Source organism: Mastigoproctus giganteus, chromosome 1 (assembly GCF_048544385.1).
Source record: "Mastigoproctus giganteus isolate SK-2022 chromosome 1, ASM4854438v1, whole genome shotgun sequence".
In the NCBI taxonomy this organism is placed as follows: domain Eukaryota; kingdom Metazoa; phylum Arthropoda; class Arachnida; order Uropygi; family Thelyphonidae; genus Mastigoproctus; species Mastigoproctus giganteus.
In genome coordinates, this window is record NC_143575.1 from 129,223,882 (window position 1) to 129,251,430 (window position 27,549).

Below are 27,549 nucleotides of genomic sequence, written 5' to 3' on the forward strand. Positions count from 1 at the left end.
ACTGGAGTGAGTTGGGAGACAGGGTTCTCTTCGTGGGCATACAGCTTTTTCAGGCCGCACTCAGTGAAAAATAATTTTGTCTAAATATTGGTACTCCGGCCCACAGAAGGGCTTACAATTCCTAAATATTGGATGACTGTACGATGACCGATTTTGTCCATCTATATTCTCATTCACCCAACTTTAACTTCAGGGCCTGTAATTAAAAAATAACGTTACTGAAACTGCATGAAACTACAGAAATTTTTAACACTGCACCATTACCGTTTCATTCTCAAGCCACGAACTTTTCAAACGTCCATTGTGTAGTCTTCTAACACAGAAGGAAATGTAAACAATCATCTCATTTACTTCCTCGAAATTAAACCGAAATTAGGCCCTTCCTAATATTTTAGAGGGGGGGGGGGCTGATTTCGGTTTTATTCAATGCCAACCCTCCAAATGGTTTCAATTTGACACTGTAATCCCTGAAGCAGACTAAATTGCTCCACCGGTGATATTTATGTTGAAGTCTGTTCAATCACACTGACGAACAGTAACCGCTCGATCAACGACAATATAAATTAATCATCCGTCTAACTACATTAAAACCCATCTTTTTCTAGGATGCGGCAGTGTATTGCTACGATTCAAGGAACTAATTTGTGTCTTTAACAAACTTTCGAAGATGTACACCGCTATGGACAGAAGGGAGGGGGGGGACAAATTTCTATGGAAAGGACGTATAATCAAGCAACAACAAATAGAATACGGATTACACTGATACAGTAGTTCCCCTCCTCCTAACACGAATTGCAAAGAAAATGATTCCCTTGAGACAAATTTTTTGCTCTCCACCAAATGCACTCTCTAGAGTCATCCTAAATCGCATTTTATGCCAGAGAGACTGCTTTCTCTCAATACCATTTCGCCACATACCCACTATAGAACCACTGGCTTACACCAGTAACGAACAACCAGAGCGGTTGCATTCACAGGAGCGAGCTAATGGCATTACCTGTTGTAATGCAACAATTTCCACTAATACGCTCGACAGCGCATTGCAAAGTTTTAGTCACGTTTATGTCAGCACACAATTGATCAGAAGTTCTCTTTGAATTATTTTATTTATGTCGGTGTGTAACTCCCAGTGTAGTGTGGGTTTTTTTTTTTTTTTTTATATCTACTGGCAACGTGTTGTTTCCATTATCGCTGGGCAACAAGCGATGTGCTATAACTCGATTATGTCCGTGTAATGGCCATTTCAGGAAATTAGCGACAACCCGAAATTGAGGTAATCAAGCTCGCAGCGAGCGGTACCCCCAAAAGGACACGCCGCTGACAGCCAGGTTGAGCAGATCACCTTTTATGCTTGTGACTTAGGAAAAGATATATTGTAACCAACCATGGTGGGTGATGTGGGGGGGGGAACTGTATAAGCGTAGCTTGGATATGTCCTGAAATTTCTCCTCATTTTACGGTACGCCCGCTACGCCATCGCATCTGCGCGCAAAGAGTAAACGAAATGCGAGAAAGGCTTTTGTCAAAGAGATTTTGCGTTGGATAACGGGCTGCCTATTGCCACTCCGAGCAGACGTAAAACAGTCGGTGTCGCGTCTCCGATAACTAAGTCACCTTGCCGTCAAACGGAAATCTTTTCATTATCTTCGTGGTCCCCACGGTTATTGCATTAATTAGATACCAGAGCTGTAAACGGAATCGCGCGTGGAGCCCAACTTAATCTGAAGGTGCGGTTACTAAGCGATGGATCGTAATAACACTGTGGGACATTGCACGTGAGACGATAGGGGCGCAATTAAAGTAATTAAAGCTATCCATCACGTCGTGATGATGTGACGCTGGGGGGCCTCAATGCGGGTGCCGGTAGGCCAGCTCTGCCGCCTGGGAGAAAACTGCGGCGGGAGGCGGGGTAAGGAGACGCCAATGCGGTTGATTTGTGCTGGACAGGGGGACGCGCCCTCGTCAAGCGGAACGCGGGGCAAAGTTGAGTAACGCCAGTACCTCTGCCATCGGCAGCAGACCTGCTTCGAGACTGGTGCACGGGAAATGTTTAGCGCGAAGCGGTCGGGGATCTTCCATGCGTGGCATGCCGTAGACGGTCTAACAGAACGGCAACAGTGACGGGGTCGGAAGGGTACAGAAAGAGCCCAGGTAAGGCGCATTACTTACTTTTCCTTATTTAAGAGATTCCTTTCAGCGTTGTTTGGCGCGATGACTTCGCTGTCCGTTATTTTAAGCTCTAGGCCTAACGCGGCAGTAGCGTCGCTGCATACGCAGCCGCCGCAACCATCGCCGAAATAAGGCAAACAGGAAGTAGTTAATTCACTACAGGTGATGGCACTAATTTTAATTATCTCCAGCCGCTTAAGGGTAAACGTAAGTAATGCTGGCAGCTCATCGCGACCCCAACTGAACACAAACGCTTTCATTCCAACACGTGATAAGATAATGCTAATTTGGATATCGCCATACGAGATCAACGCTGGTAGTCGCGGGATACCTTTCTCCCCCTCTATTTCTAGTAGGTGGCCGAGTAGCGGACCCACTTTCACTGACGGAGAAAATCGAATTTCTTCAACTGAGAAACAGCGGCAGATTAAGTACAGGTCTCGAACCTTCTAATCCGTTTATCTTCAAAAACAAAATTGATTTGTCAGTCGTTTGGACAGGCCTCGATTCAAATCCTGTCGGAGGTTATAGGAATTCTTAATGGACTCTTCGGTCGGAACAACGGTTAACTGATCTTAAAAGTGAGTTCTAGGGGAGGGGGGACAAGATTCCCTTTGTGTGGGCCAACCCAGCTTTTTCGGCCTGCGCTGAGTAAATAAATAATAATAAAATTGTGTGTATATTGGTGCTACAGCCTCCAGAGGAGCTTATAATTACTTTGACCACGAATAAAATCGTTAACCGTATTTAACAGTCACGCGAGCTTGAACCATGGCCCACTCAACGCTGCCGCAGCACTCTACTGTTGACAACTTGGTTGATGAACACACACACCTGCACAGACACGACCCAAGACACACAGTATGAATCAGCATAAACAAAGTAACCAATGTAACAAAACACAATAATCCGCGTCATCCTGCTTTAATTTAAAAAAAACGCCGTTGATATGTAGCATACGGTTTCAGAATTACTGTTTTTTGTTTTTTTTTTTTTCAAAGATACGTTTTTTCGCAGTTTTCTACATTTGTCAGTAAGAGCGATCCTCATAATATTCCTATCAACTAGGCCTAACGCACCAAGTCCGTCACTGCTGGGAAAGTGAGGTGGCTTCTGGGGGAGTTGGGGGTGCCAAAGGTTATGACTAGTTGAATAAACACGTTGTTATTAACATCTTTTTATTTCCACATCAGTGGGTACTCCCGGAACAGCCTGGTTCGGCTAGAGGGGTGTACATTATAAATATTCGAGGCGATTACGTCGATTGAATTAAAAGAAAGGAAAACATATTTACAGGTACGCTAGAATAGACGCTGAAGTGTCAAAACTGAAGGTGGTACAGCCAATAGTTCTAATTTATACGCTTCGTTCAGGGTGCTCTGTCTATAGCGCTTCGAGCTGCACTTGCGTACGCGCATAGATAAAATGAGAATCAGCAGGTGGCACAAGCCGAGCAAATAATCCCTTTTCGAACTTGCAGTGCGGACTATTTACACGAGTTTGCCCGCCATCGACTTTCTTCACTACGTGGGGTCTTTTTATGTGATTGTTATAAAATGGGTATGTGAAGGATTCACTGGCATAAACTAGGCCTAAGGAAGACTGTAGAAAACAAACCAATTAGAAAGCAGAGGAAGTTGGAGTTTGGACGCCCAGCTGCTAACACTAAAATTGGAAATGAAAATTACAGGCAAAAAAGTGCTTTATTGAAAGAAAGATTGCCAAAATTATAACGTGGTTCTGCCCTTCCATTTTCCCGGCTTCAATTCTGACCCTTATGCGATGTCACAATGTTTTTCTTTATGCAGAAGTACTTAACGTGTGTATATTTACATTGAACAAACAGTGCACGTGGCTTGCCATTTGTCAGCGCTAACATGCAAAAGACGTTATTCATACCATATTGATTTTAAATTCGGCCCAATAATAAAAAATAAAACAACAAAAATTCGGGTGTGACGATACACTTAAGGCCTTTTGCTAAGAATTCTGTTAATCTCAAAGAATCAACGTTAGGCCTACGCGCCCATCTCTTCTCTAGAAAAGAGAATTCAAAATTATGGGTCGTGGAATGATTCCCAGCGTCCTTGATTTCGTCTTACATATAGAAAATGTGTAGCGTAGGAAGCTTGAGAGCTGATTAAGATAAACAGCAAGTGGGGTGTTGAATCAGCACGGTTCAGAGTAGAAGCAATCAAAGCAAAGAGTATCTGCAACACAATAAGTGAAGTTAGTTGAAAGCGATCCGCTCATATTTTACCTTGGAAGAATTTAACGACTAAATATTGGTTGGCAAATTGAGTCGCTTAATGGTTCTTTTTCTCCCCTTTCTTTTCTCTTGTACAAAAAATACTCAAAATGCTGTTTCACTTACCAACTATTCATTCTGTCATTATTCGCGGCGGTACAAATGACGAATCCTTTTCTGAAGAGGTTCAAAGAAAGATTAAGAAAACCTGGGCCTCAGCCTCCAAGACTACAGAGATGGGAAGGGGGTTCTCTCCCTACCCGCTCCCTGTCAAGCACTAGGGCTATTGTGATGTGGTAATAGGAGAATTTAGGAAGGTGAAACAGTAGACGATTTTGCTGATTAATTTGCGGAAAACATTTTGATAGTAGGAGGCAAAAGCTTAAAACTATTCCAGCAAAATTAACTTAATTTCTCATCTACAGAACCTGTGGTTTTCAACCTTTTTTTAATAACGGTACCTCTAAGTAATTTATTTTTTATTTTGCGGCACCCCTACTCAATTTTCTGCCTGTTTGATCCATCCGATTCTCTCTCTCTCTCTCTCTCTCTCTCTCTCTCTCTCTCTCTCTCTGTATGTGTGTCTATATACATATATATATATAAAAAATATAAAAAAATATATATGTTATATGATATTTATTACAATATAATTAACTAATTATATATATACACATACACACACATACATAAAGAACAAAATTATATACTAAGTTTCAACCGGGGTGCCGCGTTGAAAACCACTGTACAGAACACTGAAATGCGCAAATGGCCAGCGGAAAATTTACTTTTTTCCCCCTAACTAACGTCACAAAAAGTAGCCTCAAGTCCATGCTGATCAGGCAGAATGTGTCCAGATTATTCGATATTCCTACAGAAATGTAATTAATTATGGTGTTCTAGAAACTGGGTCTACTCCTATTCAACAGTCGTTATTAATATAGGATTCTTGAAGCCATTGCCTTTCTCTGCATGACCAGAGTTCAGCTGTCAGATCTTGAAAGCGCGCTTTAAAATTTCACTTTATTGCATTTTTATATCCTTCTCGAACTTTGTAAAACCAGTTCATACATCTTTCAACACAGACCACGTTGCCTTAAGAGAAACAGGAATGCGTACACTGTTTGAACACACAAAAGCAATTTTACATTTTGTTTTTGTCGCTAAAAAGTTTATAAAACAATACTCCTTACGAGTGTTGTTTCACGAGCTGTAAAACCGAAGGAGGGAAAAAAAAAAAAAAAAAAACACTTTTAAACCCCAAAGTAAGAAAGTAATGAACACTGCATTCCTAGTGTGGATATTTCTACTCAAGAACAATGTCAGTTATGGCTGTAATCGGCAGTACGCTGACGTGCAATTAATAGCAGGTTCACTATGCATAACAGCGAACTCGTTAATTGAGAACTATTTCTCATTACACAGAACTGTCCACGGGCTTGGCAAACCATCCCAAATCTAATAGCTCGCGAGGTTTCGTAGCATCACATCCATAATTATAACGCTCTGGTATTGATATACCAATTATGTTAATCATGCTATATTAAAAAGAAACATCCTTTCATTACTGCGAACGAGAATTTGTATTTATACACTAACCAGAAACTCGTGGGTAGCATAATGGTTGCGTTCGTTGTCCTTCCATAACGTGCGATAAAGGCCTTGGGCTCGAACTCTATCAGGAGACGGGAGGAATTTTTATGGGCTCTTTTTCTCGCTATGGCCGAATTAGTCTTTCTCGAGCGAGGGTTGTGTGGTTTTTTTCCCGTGGCAATCAGGGATTTTAATCCACCGAAAGAAACAAACCGACTCAAATTTGCGGGCAATATAATGACACCTCATGGCCTCAGCTCAAATTCTAAACAACCCTCCGACAATCAGTGATTCATTTTTGCTGCCTACAGAGGAAACCATTTCACGTGACTACACCTACTGACAACTTATCAACTAGAAGGTCAGTGAACTTTGGACAAAAAGTTTATTAAGCCGCATCAAGTAAGGGTTGTTTAGTCTTATTTTGACTATTACGCACAGCAATAACGAAACATTTTGACTCAGGTATGCATTTCTTCTAATGCAAGGATTGCTTAGAAGAAAGTTTCATTTAGTTATTGTTAGCCAAACTGTATAACTTTTGCTACAACAATCCGCAGAAAATGCAGCCGAAATAAAGATGGTAAGTTTAGTTCCCCGAACTTAAATTCAACAGAAGGGCTTTTCTCATGGGTTAGCTATAATACGCCAATGATCTGGCAAATAACTAATGCAGTCTCACCGAATCGTGTTGCTAATTTATTTTAGTTCCATTAGGAACTTTAAATTTCATTATTAAAATTTGAAATAAATACATCCTAATAAAAGTTTATTTATTTATACTCCAGAACGATCATCAGGTCAGACGACTTAATAAATCAAATACAATCACTAATCGCATTTAGCAGTCACGGGTTTGAACCAGGGTCCACTCAAAGAGCGTGTCTACTCATTCTCATCTCGGCTATGATAATGAGTAGATCACTGCTCTAATTTGAGCTTTCCCTATGGATATTCACGATGCTTTCTCGAACCAGCATCACGCTGGGGGGGGGGGATTCTACGTTAGTAAAGAGAAAGGGGTTGTTTCTTAAATTATAGATGGCAATGAGAATTTAAGTCATGTTTACAGAATCCTTGTCGCAAATGAACACATTTTCCCCTTTAGTTTTTCCAACTGAAAATATTAATTTTAAACATCATTGCTGCAATATTTTTTAATGGACTAAGCTAATGCACTCTCGTATAAAATTAATTCAGAGGAGAATAATTATCCAGACGCTTAAAGAATTGTAATAGTTATCTAAAAGCGTAACAAGGTTTACAGGTTACCTTCTAGAAGAGGCTCTAACCACCAAGAGCACGAGCAAAAAGAGTCGAATATTTAATAAATTGGATAATTTCATTCCCTTAACAACCCCTAGGGTCAAGAGAAGCATGTGACCTCACTAATTTACATATTCGAACTGAAAATATTAACATTCTGCTACACTTATAAAGCATTACGTGACATTAACTGTCGGTATGTCATCTAATTTGAGAAACCAGTGTTTCTCAATCGTGCACCAGCGCTCCGCGAGTACTATCACTTGGGATTCCGTGCTGAGGAAGATATTTTTATAGAATTGATTTACAAGTATTGTCTATGTAAATATTAATGCAATCTTAGTTCATTTTCTGAATCGCTTTAACGTCAATGCAGTATAATGTTATACATATTTGTTCTGGTGCTCCGCCTAAATTGGGAAATACTTATATAAACCAAAAGGTTTTCAAACGGATTTCCGTGAGTTTTCTACTTGTGTGAAAGAGAGATTACAATATTTTTGGTTCTCAATAAAATAGGAACAGATAAAATAGGAAAAGAGCTCTGAGATGAGGATTTTTGAAATATATTAACACAAATTTAAAATACCCAAGATTACAAACCGCCTAGAGCAAGACCGGTAAATTTTCAATCGTGGTGAGCAAAAATAACTTTTCTGGCGAATACCAACGCTATAAATCTCATTAATTACTTACCTTATTTAGTTTAAGTTTACTATAAATTTTATATACTTATCGAATATGTTTTGATAGTCAAAATTACAATAATTTTATTTAGATTAGGGGCACACAACCTCGGCAACCGCGTGTATTTTAAAGCAGCATACGTGATGTAAAACGTTGACGCCCCCAGTCTAGAGCAATGGTTTTGGAAGGGTGTTCCACAGAGCCCAGAGATTCTGCAATTGTTCAGTCAATTTTTAATTTAATTTAATTTGGAGGTTTCCAACTACCAATAAAGGTAGTTGGAAAAGACGGCTGGAGATTCTATAGCGTGGATAAGACAACACAGCAGCATTGATCAACAGATATTCCACATTATTTTTTTAACTGAAGCAAATAAACGAATAAAGTTAAACAGATTTGATGTTTCGCTAGTTTCTTACATACTCCAAAGTATTCCGTTAAAAAAAAAAAAAAAAAAAAACTATACTTGTATAATAAAGATAGTAACTGCGGTAATAAATACAAATGGATGCTGTGACCTTGGAATTCGACGTACACAGACCAAACTGATCCCGCTATGCTTTGTTTGTTATTTTGATTTGGCGAATGGTTGGCATTATTGTATATACCTACGGGGAAGCCACTCTGCTCAGTGGTCATATTCCAAAGAAGAATTTGCCGATGTGGCTATTTATTATTATTATTATTATTATTAATATCAATTTATTTCCAAAGAAATTTCCTGTCATCAACACTTGTAATCGTTATTATCAAGTGTTAGGAAGCTCCCGGTCTCTCTCGCTTAAATACAGTGGTACCTACTGCAAATTGCAGTTTCTTTTAATTTGCAATTTCGATGAATCAGCCATTTTACGAATATAAGATTTTAAACGGTAGGCGAAGATTATTAAACGCTTGCAGGACGTATTCTTGTCAATAATCCGATTTATTCCACACCATCGCAAAGAATCAAAATGTATATACTTAAGTTGTCTATCCCCTCTGTCTAATGAACGGGTTGAGTTGCTTAGGAGGTGTTCCCAGTCGAACTTGCATTTGAACATGCGGCTAAGCCATTTCCGTTTTATTCCAAGGCATTCCCCCCCCCCTCATTTTAAATGGAGAGTATTTTTATTTTGAGTATTATTAATATCAACCCATTAATAAAAATAATGGGTTGATATTAATGTAAAACGTAAGTAAATTATTTTTTGTATGTGGCTATTTCATAACCATAAACAGATATGCAGCTCTCTTACTCAGAAAATAACTGATTAGCCAACTGGGTACTCACACTGTAGGAATTTAATAATAAATATTCTCTTGTTTTAACCCCATTACTGCGTTTCTCTTTCCAGTGAGAAGTTAGATTCCTCATTGTCAATTGAGTTTAACAAACACGCTTTGCATCTTTTCACATATGGCGTTAACATTAGCATTGGATCAATGGATATGAGATTGACACTCGTGTTCCGGTCCTAGGATTTTCGATGCACACATCTTTAATATATCATTAATTAAACAACTTTCCGAAAATGCATGTTGTAAATCATCACTAATACACATATAAGAAATCAACACAGCAGTTATCTTAACTTACAAAGACAATAATGGCTAATTTCTTGTAGGGTCCATCCTTGGGTCCTGTTAATGCCCATATTCTTGTGTATTCGGGAAGCCTGAATTTCAAGCAGTTTTTTTTTTTTTTTTTTAATCAATTTCTCTTGAACACCGGGGATGCCGGCAATACGTTTGTAATGTATACTCCTGTTGCTTGCGAAATCCATTCTGAAAAGCTGTTGTTTCACAGAAGGCCATGCTGTATCTCAGCGCTGATCTTCAATTAAAGAGATGCTTTTGGCACTCGCACATAACACTCATTTAACCCGCTTAGGAAGATCTCCCTGACCCAAAAGTTGTAGTAGAATGCGTTATTTAGGGCTAGTAGTAGAAATGGGCAGCTAGGAAAAACAGCGGAGTGGAATTTATCAGATTATTACTTCAGACAGAATATGAAACAACAAAGAGACAGAAATGGCTTATGAATTCGAGGTTTATTAATTATATGGAAGACCGAATTCACCCAACAACGCTTTTAGTTGCATAAACTTTTTTTTTTTTTTTTTTTTACCTGATATGAACTTCCACAATATCTTCTGAATTATTCAATATGTTAACAGTACTTGCCATTTGTTTACAATTTCAAAAGTGCTAATTCGGCACAGAGTTATTATAATAAAAAAAAACACAAACTAAAATTTGAAACAGCAAAATGATGGTATTTCAACTGACTGTAGCTAAAGTTTTTCATCGATCTTTCCACAGACTCCAGCTATTAAAGTAGAAATGTGGGAATGAACTATTTGGGGGTGGCGCGGGAACAGTGTATTGGTTTATTAGTGGACAAATTTAAAGCCTGTTATTTCAAACAGAATTAAAAAAAAAAAAAAAAAAAAAAAAATTAACATTCAGAAAATGGCTTAGGATTCGTGACCTGTAATCTTCCCTATAATTAATAGACCTGGAGGATTTTTAATTACAGGGAAGATCAAGCTCGACAATTTTTTCAATTGCATAAGTCGGACGTAGTCCTTGAAAACGCATCTGCATGTACATTTTAAGGACACGCACTTTTCTTCTCAACGTGCGCGAAAATCGCAATTCCGTTTAAACTTTACTACAAACACCCCAGAGGGAACCCTTTCAAACTCGTTATGTGACAGTTCAGTGATATTTTTCGGGCACTTACGCACTTGGAGTTCTATCACGCAATGGTGTTTAGTATTAATTTTTAATCACTCAAAGTAATTATGTTTTCATAAAATTAAGTAGAAATTTAAACGATCGTGATGCTCAAGAAATTCGCTATTACTTTTTCTTTTGTACACATTGTTATACGACACCTTACATTTTAATACAAAGGATCTACTGGCTGTTCCACTTGTATTTTTGATATTCAAGTGGTTAAGACTGTATCAAGCAAAGCGACTCATAAATGAAATGGGAAAAAATAAAATAACTCTCCTCCAATTCCTCAGCTCTGTGCAGCTTAAGTATGAGGAGATGGTGGTGGAAGAATCGTGACAAATTTTATTACGATGAATATGCATTAATATTAAACTATAAAAACAGTACATATTCACGTTATCTCGCTTACCAACGTTCCTCGTGCCTTTGGCTTCACTGATTGGCTACTCTACGACTGAAACACGTGAATGGCAAATCGGTTCATGGGGAATGTGGCTGAATACTGGAAATGAAGAATGTCGTGTATTCAAAGGAAATAATACAGTTATTAATACATTAATTCCAATTTATTAAGATTATAACAAAGTATAATTCTATAACAATTACTACCCTAAATATTAATATATATTATATGTAATACATATACAAGTGGCATTTATTTATGAAGTTCAAATAAGGTTCATAATTTCTGAACTTTTAAATTGTAAATCACTCTGTACCATTTAAACAAGCCCGGTTTCCTTCATTATATTGCTTTTATCAATACTGACTGTTACGTGTTGACTGATATTTTTTACGTGTATAAAAAAACATGTGTATGAAATTTGAGAAAACTGAAAACACATTTTGAAGGATAAGGGTTGTTAGTAATCTGCTCGTCCTTACCGATCGGTACGGAGGAGACGCATCTCGCCACAAGAATAAGGGCCTTCGCGCGCTGCTTTGTTTCATGTTTCACAGCAAAACGAGAACTGCATTCTGCTCAATATCCATGGCAGCGGCTTCCAAACTTTCTTTTAGCCCGAGGACACCCGCATGGCATAAATACGGCGCGGCGGATCCCATTATGAAGACTAGGGATCTTCGCAAGTGTTGCTTTATTTCCGCATCGTAAATATAACAGAGCCAATTTCGACATTTAGATAGGTAAAAGGCAAAGTAACTGCTTAGTTTTGACAGGAAGCATACCTTTCACTTTATTTTACTTCAGCTAGTCGATCCAGCCACTTGAAATATCTTTGGGTGGGTGGGAAGCGCAAACCTTTCACATATCTCAAGCACCTGATAGGCCATATTCTTGTTACCTATTTCCCAAGAGGCATTCCTTACAGCTGTTCCTTTTGTTGCAGAAGGTGCAAATTCATTCTCTTCGAATGCGTGAGTTTGGTGACCACAGTCTACGCTGAAATTATTAGTTACTGCACGAATACCAAGTTGCTCTCGCTTCAGCAACTTGGAATTCTCGCAAAAATTCTTTCCTAGTGTTCCCTCTATATCAAAGGAAGTGACTGCATGAAATAATGCAACATCGATATTATCATACAAGCAACTAAACCTTAAAGCATACACTTACACTAAACTAGTGTTTTATACTGTCACCAAAGATGAGAGGAAGTCAAAGAGCTCCAAGTGATTTGTGGAGTTGGGAGAACGGTAGAGACAACAGATGAATTTGACACAATGAGGTAGAGAGATTTTAAGCCAGAGAAGATCGAAAAGAGGAGATTCCAAATTACCAAGTCTCTGACAGGGAATATCGGAACGGACATATGCACAAGTACCAGCTTTGAGGCGAAAGGAATCATACAGCGAATAATTTGGGCATCTAAGATGAGCAGTACTTGAATCAACTGATAACTGAGATTCTTTCAGAAAAATTACATGGGGTTTGGCAGATTGCAAGTGGAAATGGACATCGTTGAGATTTGAATTGAGACCACGTATATTTGTGAAATTAATTAGAAGTCCTTGGGAGGTTTAGATCTTTTCGCAGATAAGCTTGCTCTATTAGTTTGACAATTCATGGTGTATTCAATAATAAGAAAAAGTGGGTGGGACATGCTGTATGAAGTAATGAAATTTTTGGATATGGCGTACATGTGGTAAGAATATACCCAGATCCTTGACATAACGTGGCCTCGACAATGCTCCCCGCATTCACACTACTCGGACTCCCTCCAGTCACTATCTGCCAGAGTAGAGGTAGCAAGATTATACAATAGCTGATCTGGAAGCCTCCAAGAGAGTTACCAATAGGTTCGGTCCGGTGTACTAACTAGCAGCCGGCCTGCGAACACCGTTTTAGAGCTGTACCCTCGAAATATAAGGAAGATTGGATCTCGCCACGACGTTCATCATAACCTCAAAAGTCATCAATCATACTGCATGATGGAAGAGATGGGGAAGGGTTGACCGGAACTTAGCTTTAGCAATAAAGATTTCTTCTTCTTCTTCTTCTTCTTTAGAGACTAAACATGGGTTCCACCACTTCAAGCCTCCAATAAGCAAAGTGGTGGTATTTTACCGGTTGATGAGAGTTCATCTACCACCTAGTACTGCCTGGTAACATAGAGGGGCGGCGTTCCTCCATGTGGTGTGGACGCCACACCTCGACCCCTGCTTACGTTGGTTCACACCTGGGTGGTCACCCATCATGTTCTTGTGCATGGAGATTATACCCAGGATTACTAACAGTCCCACCATCGTGAAAGTGCAAGCAGAGGATTTGGCTGTCATAGACCGTCCGGACTTCGCCGAAATTGGGTCCACTTGACTTGAGTGTCACCCGAATATCAGTTCCATCAGCGTTTTAGACTCCCAGGTAGCAAGTACAACTTGTCTGACATATCTGAGAGAATGTCTGTGACAACCTCAAGAAATTCTGCAAGGCAGGCAGAGAGAGTTTATTAAATTGTTACTGATTTAGTTACCGAGTTCAACTCACATTTCAAAGATTTTTCCTAAAAGAAAATGGAAAACACGATTGACTAAAGCATTTGAACTTACGATTGTTAATCAGTGATACTCTGTTTGCAGAGGATTACTGATTAAAGAGCCTAATTTAATCCGATGCAATGGAGAATGCTATTGACATAAACGAGAAAGCTCATCCCCAAGAAGACATTATCGATCAAATAAACTAACTACTACGTTAAAATTTACTTTTTATCGAAAAAGAGAAATAAATGTAAGAAATACGAACAAATTGTTTATATTCGGCACTGCCATACAAGTCGGAGGAGTTTACATCTATTCATTTTAACAATACATAAAAAAAAAACCCTCTCATCTCCGAAGTCTGGACTACTGTGATCAGCTATCACATCAGAATAACTGCCCACGGTGTTATGAGAAACCACAAGTGCCGCCGCCTGATCCTGTCGTGCACAAATGTCCAGTGTATACATCCTAGTAAACGTGAAGAATTGAGCTGGAACTTTTCTGCGCCACCTAGCGGTGAGGGTTATTAGCTAAAAGGCATTATTTTTCAGCCACCTTCGTATATTAAAGATTTTTTTGTCAATTATTAACTGAAAAACTTAATTTCATTATGTTTTTCAGTTAATAATTGACAAAAATCTTTAATGGCACAGTTATATTCATATTTCGATGGTTATATTCAGAGAAATATTTGTGTGGAATAGCTATTAGTCACCCAATTTCTTCTGTATACCAGAAAATCACGATCAGCTGCTCTCGTTTCCGGCTGAATCTGTTTCTTTCGTAAAATCGTAGTATCAAATAAAAAGGATATAATGGATAAATGCCCAATAGAAGGAAATATCATTTTCAAATGAAAAATTGAGGTATCCGCTCTTGAAGCTGTTCCAGATCCTCCTATCAACTGTTGGGCAGAAAAGGAAATAACAGCCAAAACGTATATAAAATGCACATAAAGTAGCCATCCCATCAGTTGTGAACCAAATTCATGATCAAACAAACCAAGCAACAAACAATACGGTCGATAACTTAAGCAAAAAGAGCGTTATACCATCAAAAATACATCGAAAAACTGACACAGGCTACCCCAAAGTTACTTTTTTGATGCGCAAAAAATATTTACTGCATATTGTTTATATTTGTCCTTGCACTACTTCTGCATGAAGAGAAATTCTATAGGCGGTTGAACGTTATTTGTTAGCTGCCCCTCTCTCTCTCTCTCTCATTCCCTATACCTTTCACAGACAGAGACCAATGTGTAAAAAAAAAAAAAAACAAAAGTGGATGGACTTTAGAGTCAAGAAAGGGGAAAACAGAAGTATGAGAGATGAAGAAGGCACCCCCCCCCCCAGGTACAATGGAATACATCCATTAGGCAAAAATAGGAAATGGGATTGGGAGAAAAGTTTCCGTGCAAGGGAGCACAAGCGTGGACGCCATTTGCACAATCTACTTACTCTTCTAATTCAGGTCCGGCCGTGATGTTAATTTCAGTGGTGATGTCCAGTTTGGTAGTTAAAGTTCTATCCGGTGATCTGTGTCTAAGTCAGTAGGGATATAAATAGGAATGCAGCTGAGGTTGCCCTATACTGGATCTTCTCAGATTTGGTGGTGGTGTAGTCTCATTTGCTGGTAGGCCTCTGCATTGATTCCCAAAATATAGGTGGTTGTCTTCCCTTGGTTTTGATGATGATCCGGATAGTGACTATATCCATGGTAGGGTCTTCCATTGTGCGAATAAGTCAGTTTTGTGCATAGCGCGTAAAGGTGACATAGTCTTCTTCTCTTTCGAGGATGTTCTGTTCTTGGTTTTTAGGAAGGTAATATATCCTAGTCAGGAGGAGGCATCTGAAATCTTCATATATTTCGCACTCATACATCAGGTGGTCCCAACTTTCGAGGGAACCACAGAGACATTGTGGGTTTTGTGATTCCGAGTATAGTGAGCTTTCCTCTGATAGATCCATGACCAGTTAACAAAAAGGTGACATATAGGCCAGGTGAGAACCATGTGGGAAATTTCGGGTATACTGGTGTACCCGAATTGTAGGCATGAATTTTCTGGTGACTTCTCCTTTTGTAGAGTGTGTCCGCCTAGCCTGCCACAAGTGTGCAGTGAGGCGCTTCTTCTCGGCCTTGATATTATTTGAGGGATCAGTGGTAAAATCCAGACAGGAGATATATGCTTTCCAAAGGTAAAGCTATCTAAAGCAAACTACATTTGACTACTTCTAGATCTAGAGGTAGCACGCCGGCCAGCACTTGCAAGGCATGGGTGCTGACCGTGAAGCAGGTCCGGTTGATGGTGAGCAGGATGACGCGCTGAATCGAGTCAAGATTCCTCTTGTTTATTGCTGTGGTGGCCTTTGAAAACCAGATACCGGATGCATAGGTGATTATGAGGGTGAACATAGCCTTATAGAAGAGAGTGAGCGCGCGTCGCTTCAATCCCCAGTCCCGACGTGCGATTCTTGCCACGAGTGCAGTATATTTTCGAATCTTGGTATGTAGATATTTCAGCTGTGGTGTGGTGTGGTGGATAGTTCCTATCCAAGATCACTCCAAGATATCTCATCTCGGTTGTTAACCGGATAGTTCTCCCTTGGATTTTGATTTGTGGTGGCCTCGCTACGTTCAGAGAGCCTTTAAGCAGGATGGAATTTGTCTTTACTCGTGAGATTTCCAGGTGGTTGTGCCAGGCCTAGCCCTGTAAAGTGGCGAGTGCTCCATTTTCTGGGGCTTCCAGTTGGGATCTAGTATCTGCGGCAAGGGTAAGGACTAACTCCTGATTGCTGTATTCGCGTTGCCGTGCGCTCAGCCGCCGCTCTAGCAGAGAGAATTGTGTTGAATGTAAGAAGTTGGCATCTTTTTACATAAAAAGTTGCATTTCTTAGACAAACAGTTTGTTGATGAGACGGGGATGGAATTGTAATACAAACGCGTCGCGGAATAGCTAGTGAATGACTTTGACCCGCCCACTGAAATTCTCTCTTTTAGAGCGGCGGCTGAGCGCACGGCAACATGAGTACAGCCATCGGGAGAAACATTCATAGGTTAGGGGGGGGGGCGGTTTTCACATCTCGAGTAACTACACCACGTTCACAGAATTCTCTAGTCGTTTCGAGAAATCATTTTTGATGATAAATCATTAAGTTGACTATTTTATTCACTGGCGAACAAAATACGGCCCGCGGTGATGTACTTTACCAAATCAATCCCTCGGTTTTCTATGCTAACAATTATTGCATATGAGTTTTCTTGAACAAGCAAATGTTCATAACTGATGATTCGTATGCAAACAACATTCAATAATTAGTTAACGGGCTTTATTTGGGGGATGTTTCCTTTATTTCTTCCTTTTTCCTAAACTAAAAAAAAAAAAAATTCAATAAATCGATGCTTATAAAATAAACAATAGGCTGAGCAGCGGCTCTTCATTCGTGGTTACATAAAAATGTTGCATCTGCCTTCCTCCGTGTAATCGTAATTTCTCTCCTTCGTGACAGTTACTATTGGATAGCTGAACTCTTCCCAGACTCTGCTGGTATGACTTCCTTCTCAAGACATCCCTGGTCTTCCCATCACAAGGATTATACTCATGCCTTACTCTCACAAAAAAGTGAGGGTTATTTGTACGACCTCAAACACGTTGATCCATAAATGGATTAGCATTATTCTTATACGTTGTATTCAACTGCTATCAACGCTAAGGTGTTCCCCACTTTTTTTTTTTTCTTTTCCTTTTTGATTTGCCCCTCAGTAACTCATACCATATTGTAGCACCATTGTGTATTGTCTGTATGAATGTGTGTTCAGTGGCCGATCACCTCTCCAAACAAGCCCACATACTGCAGCAAGAGTTTTCAGTGGCAGTATGTGACGAAACCACCATGTGGCCACTGAAGACTAAAGTATTATATCATAGTACCTTAGTGTTAAGGTATTATATCATAATATTATCAGACCTTTCTCTGCTGTGAATTCTTTATTTTTAAAAATATATAATTACCGATATTATTCGGGGATTCTTAGGGCATGTCTACGAATCCCTTAAGAGGTACGACGCTCATTTGAGAAACGCTGCTCGATACCCACCGCAACAATGATGTCACTATCGAGAATAATACTAATCCTGACCACAAGGGAAATAACACATACATCACGCTCTCATCCGCGAGTAGCAACTAAACTTAGACACGTACAGTTGACATTTATACAACACTTGAGTGTACAACATACATGTAAACACGCACACATCATCAGTTATCTAATGGTAAATATTCATGCGAGGAAATCCGGTCGAATTTTTCAAAAATATATGTAAAATAACTACATACAGGGTGTTTCAAAATTGCAAGGAATAAATGCAAGGGCATATTCTACAGCTAAAAATTAAAAAGAGTTCCTGTAAACATATGTCAAAAGTCTGTCACGCTGACCTGAACTTGATCCCGAGGAAACTGAACATATCCATCCTGTCGAAGCTCGTCACTGAAAGGATGGAAATTCCAAGTCTAGCTGAGATTATCCTCCAACACCCAACCATCAGCAGACCCCGTCGCCATAATGAAACCACTTTGCAGCCACCCAGGGACAGGATAAAGGACCATGACAGAATGTTCCTCGCCCCCTTCCCCCGACATTAACTGTGAACGATATTGCAAAGAAAAGGCTTACCAGACTGAGACAGTGTATCGAGTGTAAACACTCCTTCCCAGCACCTACCACATTGACATCGGCCACAAGAAAGGCGCTAAGATGTTCATTTATTTAATTATAATAATAATTTTTTAAAAAAAAATGACAATGTCGGCCGTTTCTACGGGTAAGTCATACCTCGAATAGATTTAAATGAAATAAAATCGAAATAAATTTCTAAAAGCAGATGTTCAAAGTGACTTCTAACGCAGCATTCAGGGCGACGAATCCATGATTCGCTGACATGTCTTATCCTTTCAAGACTATTCGTAATGGCTTTAGCGTCTTGCAAAATGCGGCTTTTCTGTTCATTTTGCATGGCGAACAATAGTAGATTTCTCAAAAATAACCGCGCATAAATTAATCTAAGAGTATGATGTTGTGTGATTTGTGGTGGCCATCGTACAGGACCGTTCCAACCAATCCATGGTTATTGTACTCCACTTTAAAATGTAAGAAATATTACGAGGAAGAGGTAGGCTGTTGCATCGTTAGCATTCAAAAACCACATCCTCTTTCGATTTTCAAAGGAGTATGTCTGCCAACGTACTTCTTACAAGTAGTTCCGCATAATATGTAAATATGATGTCTCTTTAAAACCTTATTGGTAAAAAATATGGCCTAATAAGATTATCCTCAAGAACACCAGACTAAACCATACATTAAGGGAAAGGTATATGATAGCGAGCTCTGATAATCATATGTGAAATTTCTTCGGTACGGTACGAAAATTGAGACTTTCATTTCTTGTAAAACAAGATTAAACATTAGCTAGAAAGTGGCTGAGGTGAATATTGCAAAATGAGCCACAGACAAAAGTTTCTGCGTTTTATTCATATATTCCGGTAACAATTCTTGTGCAAGCGTAATGTGAAATATAATGTTGTTCGTGTAATGTCCATACGCTTGCAGATGAAACATTTAAGCTGCCTGGCAGTCTTATGGAGCTTATAATATGTGATATTTGAACAACACGAAGTATTTTCTCTTCAATATTTGCAGTACAGCGAAATCTACCTCTCTACCAACCGTTTACTCGTAATGGTTTCAGCATTTTGTTTCTCTAAGTGATCTCTTCACAACAGAAAGTGTTTTACGATTTGGTACTCGTCTCGTCGAGTTGGAAATAGTTCGGTGCGAACAGCAGCTACAGAATTTTTATGAACCTCACCGTAAATTAAAATCACATCAGTTAACACAGCAAAAATAAACAGATTTGTGGCGTCTTCCTAATATCAGTTTAACAAATGCCGTTCTATAAACAACGAGGCATTCATCGTGGAACCTGAACCTCCAGTAACAAACAACTGCTAGTATCTACTCTGCGGCACTGGTTAACAACTACATAACTGGTATGATTTACATGTAGTAGAACAACGCTAGTCATGTCAGTACGTACGTTTTTGTACTATTTAAAGCTCATTTTGCACAGTCATATTTTTATGATATAAATCTAACCATAAAAAAGTGTTTTACGGTTTTGAAATTTATGATTAATGTTTAAATATCTCGGAAATAAAACTTTCCAGACATACGTTGACAAGAACCGTTTATTTTTAGCTACAGTATACGCTCCTCCATTTGTTCCATGCAATTTTGAAACATCGTATATGTCAGTTATTATAATATTATTTTTAAATATGAAACCTGGCATGATGGCAACTGTAACCATTGTAAATCACAGTCCTCTTAACCGACGAAATTCAACATGAAAATGAGCATTTATAATTTCCTCAGTTGATAGGTAAAACCATGAACACAGTTCCTCGTTTGCTCATCCATTTAGTCAGCGTTGCCGTGGTAAAAAAGAGGTGGACACTCCCTCAATTTTATAACGTTCTCCCAGTGGAGAACAATCAATTTCATATACGGTGAACGCAGTAATCACGTGTGGTATGAAAACAAAACAGTTCTGAATTCCAATTTGAGTTAAAACAAGTTCGAAATGCGTTCCCCCAACGAGAAAAATAAGGGGAGAGGGAAAGAAGTAGGGTTACCAGACGTACTCCTGAAGGGTACATGCACTAATTTTCATGGTTGCTGCACATCCTCAATAGGGGTGTTCAGATGAGGCACTTGCCATAGGCGCCGCCAAAAGTAAACGCTGCTGGATGCGCTACTGCATATATATATATATATATATATATATATATATATGCAGTAGCGAATCCAACTACCTCAGGTTTTGTACTCTTTTCCATTATTAAAGTCGCTTAAGCCCCTCCAAGTGTCAAAAAAGAGGATTTTGTGAGCGGAGAAGGAAATATGAAACCCAGTACAATATGAGGCTGTTTAGATTCCAATATTTGTCCTACTATAATTATTACAGTAGGGCGTTCGAGTGGGATCGCTGCGTCCCCACCTTCAAATCCGCCAATGTTTTCAACACCCGAGTTTTATCGAAGGATTTTCCTAATTCCTAGCGCAGACAGGAAGGCACTTCGCTTTGTTTTAATAATTGATAGGTAAAACGCTCCCGCTGCATTAAAAATGTTTTACAAATCGTTTCTGATGTACACTTTTCACTGCCTGTAGATCTGAGAGTGATGCTGGAGTCTTTCCCGGTTCTAGGAATAGAAAAGGAAAGACTCCAACATCACTGATACATATACAGAGAACTTGCCTAAAGTTTCATTCTTGTATGTGCAACTTGAAGTTTAATCCGCCGAATATTAAAAATATCCAAAATCGGAACATTAGAATTTAAGTTCTAATCCAAAAGACAACCGTTGCAAGACGTTTGGACAGTCGCTATGAATTAAAAGATGCTCTGAGAAAGTCATAATTGCCCTAGGCCTCTTTATACCTGTGCACATTCCACCCTCGGCATTTGCCTGCATATCCTCAGTAAAAAGCACCGCGTCTCGACAGTGTGGTAGAACGAGGCACAATAACTGTGCCGAGAGTTCTTGTCTTCATGCATATCCGTGCAATTATATGTAGGGGTCCATGTGTTGATTGGTTTTGGAGAACTACCACCTGTTAGAACAGTTACAGTAATTTAACAAGCACTTAGGGGCTTCCTTCTGTGTACAGATCCCGGTGTTTTGCATCCTGTGCCAGTCAGTATTTATTTGCATTAACTTACCGATTGTTTGTCTTAGCTGCGATTGGTTTCCAAAAGGTTCAATTCAACATCCAGCAGACAATATACGTTACAAAAATAATAAATAAGAAAAGGGAAGGCACTACCCGTTACCGCCGTAATCTTTGGTTTCTTAGCTAAAACATTATGCAACTCTCCGTTCAGCTTCATGTTGTATTAAATCTAACTGAACGTTTGTGAGACTAATAGAGTAAGCAGCAGACATATTCAGGACCTTTAAAAGAAAACACGCAGTAAAATATGGAAATTATTATTGAGGGATTTCATTTTACACTAAATATTAGTTTAAACGAATAGCATACTTCATCAGTAATCCGTAATTGTAACTTTCCTGTCTGCACTTTATTCCAGCCTATGCATATCCATGTTGCCTGTCAATTCTGTTTTCCTCTCCCGCTTTTCGGTATTATTACATATCTTGTCTTCCTTTTCAAAGAAGAGCACTAACGAGTTTCTCTCATGCTTATCGGAACTCTTTTTCACAAAGCGGATCGCTACTACTTTGCCACGTCTCCATGTACAATAACAAGCACAATAAGCAATTCAATATGAGCGAAGAATCTGAATTTAACAAGTTAAAATGGTCAAGCGCGGATATCAGTCCTTCCTCACCTACAAGCGTTCAATATTAGCTTAAAAGTTTGTCCGTAGCTGTCATCTCTCACTAGAGACGCGCTGTAAATAAAAGAGAGCGTTGAACAAAGGAGATTTTATCACTTTTTTTTCGTACATTGCTGCGAATTATTTAAAATAAAAACAAGGTGTTTCATCCGAGTGCTATCGTTTTCCAGCATTTCGTTCTATTTTCTACACGATACTCCTGCAACATGCAGCCGATATCAGCAGTAATATCAATCTGCCATTGGGCTCAGCACACAACAGGGGATTGATTGTGATAATACAACAATAATAACAAACTTCAATCAAAGGCACTTTTGTTCCATGTCACAAGGATAATTTCTTATCTTCCTTTTAAATTAATGGGGAGGCGATCTGTTAGATACTCAGGCACGCACGCACGCAATCTCTTCTTAAACCCCCTCCGTTCCCCACTTATTACAAACGTGATCGAAATGAAAGCGGAGCGCTGGATAATTTCAGTAATAACGTTCCCTCCATTTTATTTATTGGCAATGTCGTTGTCTCGTAACTCGGGAGTACACAATGCATCTTTTGTAATCTACATCCCCACCAGACCCTCCCTTAACCTCTACTACAGTTGGCATAAAGCTGTCATGTTTTAACTCTTGCTTATAAGCCTCTGAAAGTACTTAGTTCTTATTATTGTTAATTAGTGTGTACAAATGCCTGCCGGTTGCGAGATAAAATCGGAACAGTGATTATCTCTAATCTAGCAGGATTCGCGATATTTTCCAGCATGGGGAAACTTTCGGGGTTCAAAAACTTTCATGTGAGAGCGTTCTGATAAGGTGGCATACCCATTCCAAGGCAGAGGGGATTTCTTTGTCCTTTTGTTAGGCAAACCAACTGCTAACTTTATTAGACGTTGTCCTGTGCCAGTGGTGTCCGGGAAGGTGAGTATTTCACCTGTTTTTTTGTACACAACAGTCAGGGTCAAGTTAAGAGCGTTCCGCTAGTAAGGTTATCGAACTACCGTCTCGACTGGCCAGCACACGTTAATTACTTCGCTACATTGGATTGCTCTCCGTTTCAGAATGCGATTTGGAAAGAATTGTTTACTCACTTCTTTAATACTATTTTATAAAAACTTCAGCCCAAATTATATAGGATTTCTTATTATATATTTTATAGAGGTTTCAGATTCCAATATGCTTTCTAGTACTGTATTTATTTCGCATTAAAAAGAAAAATTCGCTTCCGGACTGCATTTGAAGCTTTAGGTAGATGGTTAAAATAGGAACGAGTAGAATTCGATTTAACAGTCCTAAAAATTCAGACACTGATATGGTAAAGATAGAAACTACCCTCGTCAAGGCAAGAATTTACGAATTTTGGCTTCTGTGGCATCAGTGAAACGTTTGACGCAATTCCACCTCAAAAATAACCGATTACACAAGAATTTCACATCGCATACGGAGGAAGATTTGGTAGATTCAGATTTCATGCAAACACTATTAGTACTTGGACATGTATCATTAAAATATGACTTACCTTAAACTTTCTTGGATATATATCCATTACGCGTTTCATTATCGAACTCCCCTAATGCGAAAATTACGTCGAGGAAGCAGCCACTCAAGTTTCAAACTAATCCGAGTCAATTCCACAAACATTGAATGCACTGGGAACCAGAGTAGTTATTTCGTTCAGAAAATCCGTTTCTCAGAAGCTCTTTTTGATATTCAAGTAGTAATACAGCGGTAATGTTATCCCAGAAATAAAAATCTAACGATCAGGTTAGGAATAGAAGGGAATAAAGGATGGACGCTACTTATATTTCGTAATTTTATATTTCTCTATGAGTGTTTCAAATATTTTCCGCGGACCATCAGCTACGCACGCAATCTACTGAACAACGCAAAATTCACCCAGATGTTGTGTTGATCAACCCGCAGGCTGCTCTTCACCTTGTCGCCGTGATAATCGAAACTGGTCATATGCTGTAGCTGATAATATGCAAATTACCAGTAATAAAGAGTATTTATTTATCGAGAGAACCCTAACGGACCGCCAGTAGTGTGTAGGCCACGCACTGGGAATACTCTTCTAGGGGTATATAAGCAAAATAAAATGAGCGCAAGGTAAAAAAAAAAAATTGTCGTATGGGTTCGGGTGAGTATACTATGAGCACGGGTAGGCCAGCAACTAGTTCACAATGAGCATTTCTGTCGTCATATTTCTATCATCATTTACCCCTTCAGATTTCGCATGTGACTTGCGATTGCTGACGAGAGAAATGCGCAACTAGAATCGTGAGATACCTTGCTTGTTTGTCCCGGGCTACCTAGTTACTGCTATCGGTGTATGTTTGTAGAATCAGTCAGAAATTGCAGTGAAGGCCGACCATCCCATACTTTTAACCAACTATGGTGAGAATGAAGCTTGGAGAGAGATAGAGAATATTTTAATTGTAACATAAAATTATAGGATATTACCATATTTTATTGTTAACCCCTTTGGCCAGGGATTAACAAAAAAATACGGGAATATCCTATAAGCAAAAATGACGCATGCTAAGAAAACTGAATAAATTAAAATTATTAATTAAAATAAAATAAAATATATAAGAAATTTATAGGTTACAATACAACTGTCAAAGCTGACAGGTCCAGATATTTATAGGAGAGCAGTAAATTAAAAATGTGTCTGACTTTATCAGAGCTAGGAAAACTATCCAGTCAACCTAGGATCCAAGTACTACTATTATGCAGGTTCTTCAACTAGACTGCATAAAGAAACAGTTAATGCATGGACCTATCTAAAAGTCAGCTGGTGATATATATCATTAGGCCACAGGGATAATGATAGTCTCTGCCAACTATCATGGAGTATTCGTCTGTATAAGCGATGCAGATCAGACTTCTTCACGGCGGCGGCGTATGTAAGACACTGGGATTCTTCAAGCACCGCTCTGAAGGGGGGGAGGGCGAGGCAACTATGTCAGCCAGAAGTTTAACCGTTAATAAATAAGAGTCGCTTGTGTTCAATAAGCCATGGGAGTCGTGGAATGTTGTTAGTGTTGGACATGGTTGTTGTTCAGAGCTGGGGCAGAAATTTGAGTCCATGAAGAGCCATTTGAGGAAAAAAAAATACTCAAGAGGTGAACAGTGGTTTGATGGTGGAGGGAGTTGCCGATGCCATGTTTCTGATGCATCCAGTAGTGGGGGAGATTGGGCAGAAATTAGTTTCAATTTACCCTGCTTTCCCTCCCCACGTCCCATCCCAACTTCTTCGCCTCTACCACCGCTAATCTTTCACTGCATTTGACAGTACCCCCCTTGCGGAGGGTGAGCTCGCTCCACAGGGGTGCCCTTTAACTTCTAATTTCTAGGTGAACAGTCTCGCTATCATCCAACCCTTTTTATCTTCATCCCCCTCTTTTCTCCAAACATTTTAACTATCACTCTGCGCTCCTCTTCCAATAAAAAAATTTCCAGCTTTTTTTTTCGTGGGACAATCCCTGGCAATCTCAGGCGCAGTACAGGGCTCGCCCCCAACCAGAGTCTATAACTACTCCCTACCATACCTTCCTGTCTCCTCGTGGCGGTGGACGAGAAACGTGGGATCCCGCCAGGGCCTAAAATTTTTCTGTTCTGTGTCACCTTTTTTCACTTTCTTATTCCAAAAGCGTTTTCCCTTCTGCTCAGAAATTTGCTCATATCCAACCAGTTCCTAAAAAGGGTGAAAAATCCCTCACATCCAATTATTTTCCCGTTGCACTTACTTCTACTTTTTTTAAAGTAATGGATAAATCAATTAACCACCCAATTCTTAAACTATCTGAAAACCTTCCATGTGATCAATGTTGCCAGTATGGATTTTGTCAGTGTCGATCCGCTGGTAATATTATGGCTTATGTCAGCCATCTATTGATAAATTCAATGGAAAAATTTGATGAAACAAGTTTTTTGTAACTGGGTATCTAGTTTTTTTCTCTGAACGCTCAATGCGAGTGATGGTACATGGCTCTCTGTCTTCTAACTTGTCTACTAATGCTGGGCGCCTCCGTAGCCAGGTGGGCAGGAGCAGCAGTGCGTAGCACACGCTTCTTGATTAGACCCGGGTTCGAGCCCGTGACTACCAAATACGGAGGATGCGGAAAGGTCAGGGAATAACCACCGCATATCCCCGGAGCAATATGGCCTTAGTTGCTAATGCTCTTAAAAAAGAAAACCAAAATAACAACTCACTAATGCTGGTGTTCCCCAAGTCTGCAATAATTAAAGACCAACACCAGCCAAGGAATTAAAAATTTTTACTATAAAAATAAAATATACAGAATATAATGAAATACTGTGATCGGAAGACTAAAATATTACAATAAATTACGATACAATAAACTACGATAAAACGTGAAAAATATACCGAAGTAATAAAATTATCTAAAAAAACTGAATTAAAAGCAATGAAACCTGAAGCTTTCGGAGACTGCTGTCTCCTTCTTCAACAGTTGGGGACCTTGTTCCCCAAGGTCCGGTTGTTTCTCCCAGTCTTTCCTTTTGTATGTTAACGACATTTTTCCATTGACCAGAAATGCTATCCATAGTTTTGCTAATGATAGCACATTGCATTTCACCTTCTAGTTTGAGAAACCTTGCCCTGCACAAACAGGTTCAACTTCTTATATATCCACTGATCTTCAGTGGCAACAAGGCAATTCAATTGACTTTAATCCTTGAAAACCTAAGTCCTGTCTTATATCACGCAAAAATTATTCTTCTGCTCCTATCTTATCTTCAATGACACTGATTTCTAGCCAAAATCATTTCTCTATTGCAGATTACTCTGACTTCTAATATCTCTTGGCATAAGGACATAAAAAAAACTTGGGTTTCTCTTTCGAAAACGAAAGAGAAAACCCAGCCGCGTTTTCTGCGTTACTTTTCTTCCAAACAACTGTTCACTCTGTACAAATCGCAAATCCGCCCTACCATGGAATATTGTTCCCACATCTGGGGTGGTGTCCCCAAAACCTCTCTCAGGCTTCTTGATTCCATTCAGAAGAGGGCAGTTAGGTTATTTAATGATTCATCTCTAACAGAGTCTCTCCACTCGCTGTCTCATAGACGTACTGTTTCTGCTGCATGCCTCTTCAACAGATACTTCCATGGGCACTGTTCTTCTGAATTGGCTTCTATAATTCCCGCTCTCTCTTCCAAAGTAGTCCAAACACGTGCCGCAACCAATCAACATCCTTTTACTGTCCAACTTCAAACTCACAGAACCAACTTTTCTTCTTCCTCATTTATTCATTCAACTTCCGCTTTCTGGAACAACCTTCCTTCATACGTATTTCCTGAAAATTACAGTCTACAAAAATTCAAGTCTAATGTCAAGAAGTATCTTCTTTCATTTTCGCAACCTTCAATCCATACACGGTACTAAGTACTACAGCAGGGGTCGGTAACCTGCGGCTCTTTGAACATGTAACTGTCGCTCGTTAACTTTTAGCCTACATGAAGCAGAATTTGAA

At 39.3% G+C, this 27,549-nt stretch overlaps 1 protein-coding gene across 1 annotated transcript in view; it reads left to right on the top strand.

Moving 5' to 3' along the window:
* The first annotated feature begins 2,096 nt into the window (after positions 1-2,096).
* Positions 2,097-27,549, top strand: part of LOC150091135 (homeobox protein aristaless-like) — a 239,068-nt gene continuing 213,615 nt past the window's right edge. The window contains exon 1 of the mRNA XM_090382184.1: positions 2,097-2,151. The gene's annotated coding sequence lies outside the window, so the exon portion shown is untranslated. The remainder of the gene's footprint in view (positions 2,152-27,549) is intronic.